Source organism: Rhinopithecus bieti, unplaced genomic scaffold (genome assembly GCF_001698545.2).
Source record: "Rhinopithecus bieti isolate Rb0 unplaced genomic scaffold, ASM169854v2 scaffold_13908, whole genome shotgun sequence".
Taxonomy (NCBI): Eukaryota; Metazoa; Chordata; class Mammalia; order Primates; family Cercopithecidae; genus Rhinopithecus; species Rhinopithecus bieti.
In genome coordinates, this window is record NW_016807581.1 from 33,265 (window position 1) to 38,904 (window position 5,640).

The following is a 5,640-nucleotide window of genomic DNA, read 5'->3' on the forward strand; positions in this document are numbered from 1 at the left end:
TTTTGAGATGGAGTCTCACTCTTTTGCCCAGGCTGGAGTGCAGTGGCATGATCTCAGCTCATTGCAACCTCCGTCTCCCAGGTTCAAGTGATTCTTCTGCCTCAGTCTCCCGAGCAGCTGGGACTACAGGCATGTGCCACCACACCTGGCTAATTTTTGTATTTTTATTAGAGATGGAGTTTCACCATATTGACCAGGCTGGTCTTGAACTCCTGACCTCGTGATCCACCAGCCTCGGCCTCCCAAAGTGCTGCGATTACAGGCGTGTGCCACCGCAACTGGCCAGCCGAGTTATCTGGTTTCTGAGGTTCTCCACTGAAGCCCTGGGCTTCAGGCAGCAGCATTCAATGTTAAGATCCTTTCAGCAAGAGACAGACCTACTTTTCTACACTTGGTTATGTGATCTCGCACTTCATGGAGGATGTATCCTCATCTACACAATGGACACCATATCATCAAACTCAAATTCTGGTGAGACTTAAAGGATTACTTATTGGAGTGCCTAATGCCTCAAGCATCACAGAATTGATACTCAATATATATTTGTGGAAAAGGAGGGAGTAGGAAAGAAAGAAGGGTACTAAAATATCACAGCAGAAAGACACCAATAAAATAACTTTTGATGGTGTTTATCTGGTAATAGCCTTCATCTATATTACACACAAACTTAGCCTTTGCTTAAGATGAAAAAGTGGTGCTTGCTTTGGCTGCACATATACTAAAATTAAGATGAAAAATTCTAATTGCAAAATAAGAACCACTGGTTAGGGCTTCTATTGCTTATTGGCAATGACTACTTCCAGTAAAATAAACTTTCCTCAGAGAAATTATGTGGGTTTCTCCACACTGTAATTACACACCTTGGTATTACTTGTCACACAGATACAAAAGAAACAATGTTTGATCTATTTGGATTTTAACACCAGTTGGACTTCTGAAAACATCCTGACTTCAAATCCATAGGTTTTAGAAAGAGAGGGAATTGAAGAGAAATTGGTATATAATTGTTCCTGTGTAGCCTAAAGCTATGAATGGTATATTCCATAAATACTGTAGTAATCGATTGTATTACAGCATCACATAGGTTTCATAAAAGCTTTGGATAATTTGTCTGCAGGAATATGTGATTTAATGAAGATGAAAGGAATTATTTTTCATTTCTGAGAGTCTGTATGAATGAGCAAGGCCTTTGGAGCTAGGCAAAAATTAGTTCATATCCCAGTGCTGCCATGTTCTTATCCTGTAGCTTTAGGCGGAGGCAGAACAGATGGAGGGAAAACACAGAGGCTGGGCTGGAGGGGGAGGAAGCTAGGAACACTTCCCGGGGCTACTGCACACTGGAACGTGTTCCTGGCCGCCAATGACTCTGACAAAGAGGATGTGCTTAACAGGCAATCCAAGGCAAGGAGCAACCCAAATTCACTGTGGGCCTTTGGAATCTCAGCAGGAGGAGACCCCTCAATTACCACTGACACTTGCGTTGGCAGGGAAAGCTACTTAGAGAAGTGGTAAGGGCAGAACTCCAGCCGGGGGCAGAGCACAGAGGGTGTCCTGTGGGAGCAACTGTAGTGAAGCCCTCTCAGAGACGTGCATCACCCTAGGCTAGAATCGCTGCCATAGGAAAATTTAGCCCTAAGGGAACTTTCGGACCTGAACTCTACAGGGCAATCTTATCCATGAGACAGGACCAGTACAACCAGAGCACCTCTCATTCTGTTGGCCTCCTGCAGGGCCCCAGCCTGGCCACAGCTGTTTGCAGCACAGCTGCAAGGCGCCTCCTGGGGCTTATATCATAGCTGGTGAACCACACCTGACTGGCAGAGTGCTTCAGCAGAGTGACCTCTGCAGACACACAACAGCTCATTTGCACCCATGGTCGCCATCCAAATTGCTATGTCTGTGCATGTATGCCCAGGCAGACCTAGCCTTCCCTTCCCCGTCAGCTCACTGGTACTGGAACTCCTGCACACTACCTTGGCACTGCTGCTAGCGTGAGTGTGCCCCCTCACCCCTCCTCCCACCCCCCACACCACCATTGTCTTCAGAACATTGGCGGGCTCAGAGCACCCCAGCCCTACCCCTGTCAGTACCCTGCCCCTGAGCCTGGGCCACCAGAGCAAAACTAGACATTGAAAACAGTAGACTAGCCCCAGCCTTGAGCAGACTGCTGCCGGCATGAACAGTCCTGTACCCCCGATGCCCCCACCTCCACACTAAAACCACCACCTGCAGGGACACGCACACAGTCCCAGTGGGGGCTCCTCCACCCCCACCAAGCCATACTGCCACTACTGCTGCTGCAAATATCCACATCGAGGCTAGCACCCCAGCACCCATGAGAACCCTGCTGCAGCAAATGGATAAGTGTGCACCCTCCAACGCTGCTGCTGCAACTGCTGCTAATACATGGGAACAAGGACAGGTCCCACTGTCAAAGCCCTGTGAAGTGCTTTGGCTGGCACTACTTACTGGAATGTTGTGACCAGTTGTCTGGTAGCACCTCAGCCCCTCCAGTACAACAGGTTCCTAACCTGGAGGAGCCAGAGATCAAAGCTGGGACCTGATACCAGTCTACCTGAGTTACAGCATGCAATCCAGGCAGGAGTTCTGATCTGAGCCTTGGCCCCCAAAAATCTTCCAGTCATGAAGCCGGTTGACTGAATTCACCTTATATCACAATCACACCCCCAAGGTTATCAAATAGAATGAAAGTAAAAGAAAAAAAATAGCCCATCCACAGTACAGAAACTTCAAAGATTTAAAAAACATCAGCCCACAAAGATGAGAAAGAACCAGTGCAAGAAATCTGACAACTCAAAAGCCAGAGTGTGTGTGTTTTGTCAAAAGGACAAAAGGGATGTTACCACAGACCCCACAGAAATACAAATAATCATCAGAGACAATTATGAACACTTCTATGCACACAAACTAGAAAATTTAAAATAAATGGATAAATTACTGGACACATATACTCTCCCAAGACTGAACCAGGAAGAAATTGAATCCCCGAACAGACCAATAATGAGTTCTGTAATTGAGGGAGTAATAAATAGTATACCAACCAGAAAATTCCAGGACAACATGGATTCACAGCTGAATTCTACCAGATTTACAAAGAAGAGCTGGTACCATTCCTACTGAAACTATTCCAAAAAACTGAAAAGGAGGGACTCCTCCCTAACTCATTGTATGAGGCCAGCATCATCCTGATACCAAAACCTTGCAGAGATACAACAACAATAAATTTCAGGCCAATATTCTTGATGATCATTGATGTAAAATCCTCAACAAAATACTGGCAAACTGCATCCAGCAGCACATCAAAAGCTTATCGACCATGGTCAAGTCAGCTTAATCCCTGGGATGCAAGATTGGTTTGACATATGCAAATCAATAAATGTTATTCATCACATAAACAGAACTTAGGACAAAACCACATGATTATCTCAATGAATGCAGAAAAGTCTTTGGATAAAACTCAACATCCCTTCATGTTAAAACTGCCAATAAACTAGGTATTGAAGGAACAAGTCTCAAAATAATATGATCCATATATATCAAACCCACAGCCAATATCATACTGAACGGGCAAAAGCTGGGAGCATTCCCCTTGAAAACAGGCACAAGACAAAGATGCCCTCTCTTACCACTCCTATTCAACATAGTATTGGAAGTTCTGGCTAGCAATGTCAGGCAAGAGAAAGAAATAAAACATATTCAAACAGGAAGAGAGAAAGTCAAACTATCTTTGTTTGCAGATGACATGACCCTATATCTAGAAAACCCCATAGTCTCAGACCAAAAGCTTCATAAGCTGACAAGCATCTTCAGCAAAGTCTCAAGATACAAAATCAAGGAGCAAAATCATTAGCCTTCCTATAAACCAACAACAGGCAAGCTGAGAACTAAATCAGGAATGAATTGCCATTCACAATTGCCACAAAATGAATAAACTACCTAGGAATATAGCTGAAAAGGGAGGGAAAGGATCTCTACAAGACAATCTACAAACCAATCCTCAAAGAAATAAGAGATGACACAAACAAATGGGAAAACATTCCATACTCATGGAGAGGAAGAATAAATATCATTAAAATGGTCATTCAGCCCAAAGCAATTTATAGATTCAATGCTACTTCCATTAAACCACCACTAACATTCTTCAAAGAACTGGAAAAAAAAACACTATTTAAAATTTATATGTAACCACAGAAGAGCCTGAATAACCAAAGCAATCCTAAGCAAAAGAATAAATCTGGGCTGGACGCAGTGACTCACACCTGTAATCCCAGCATTTTGGCAGGCTGAGGCAGGCAGATCACCTGAGGTCAGGAGTTCGAGACCAGCCTGGCCAACATGGTGAATCCCCAACTTTACTAAAACACAAAATTAGCTGGGCCTGGTGGTGGGCAGCTGTAATCTCAGCTACTCGGGAGGCTGAGTCAGGAGAATCGTTTGAACCAAGGAGGTGTAGGTTGTAGTGAGCCGAGATTGAGCCATTGCACTCCAGCCTGAGTAACATGAGTGAAACTCTGTCACAATAAATAAATAAATAATAAATCTGGAGACATCATGCTACCTGACTTCAAACTATACTACAAGGCTACAGTAACCAAAACAGTGTGGTATTGGTACAAGAGCAGACATATAGATCAAAGGAACAGAATAGAGAACCCAGAACTAAGACCACACACCTACAATCATCTGATCTTCAACAAACCTGACAAAACAAGCGATGGGGAAAGGATTTCCTTTTTTATATATGGTGCTGGGAGAACTGGTTAGCCATATGCAGAATATTGAAACTGGACCCTCTCCTTAAGCCATATACAAAATGAAGATGGATTAAAGACTGAAATGTAATGTAAAACTATAAAACCCTAGAAGAAAACATAGGCAATACCATCAGGACATAGGCACAGGCAAAGATTTCATGACAAAGATGCCAAAAGCAATAGCAATGAAAGTAAAATTGACAAATGGGATCTAACTAAACTAAAAGCTTCTGCACAGCAAAAGAAACTATCAACAGAATAAACAGAAAACATACAGAATGTGATAAAATGTTTCAATCAATGCATCTGATAAAGGTCTAATATCCAGCATCTATAAAGAACTTTAACAAATTTACAAGGAAAAAACAAACAACCCCATTAAAAGTGGGCAAAGGACATGAACAGACACTTCTCAAAAGAACACATGCATGATGAAACAAGCATATGAAAAAAGCTCAACATCACTGATCATTAGAGAAATTCAAATCAAAATCACAATGAGATCCAAAATACTATTACTTTAATGTGTAATCAATATAAAAAATTATTAACAAGAAAAAACAAAAAACAAAAAACAAAATCACAATGAGACACCATCTCACACCAGTCAGAATTGCCAAGACCAGCTCAGTCACAGAGACCCTAACCCAGTGGTGCCAGAGGAATTAAAGACACACACACAGAAATATAGCATGTGGCAGGGAAATCAGGGGACTCACAACCTTCAGAGCTGACAGCCCCAAACAGAGATTGACCCACATATTTGCTGACAACAAGCCAGTGATAAGCACTGTTTCTATAGATTATAGATTAACTAAAAGTATTCCTTACGGAAAACAAAGGGATGGGCTGAAACAGGGATGGG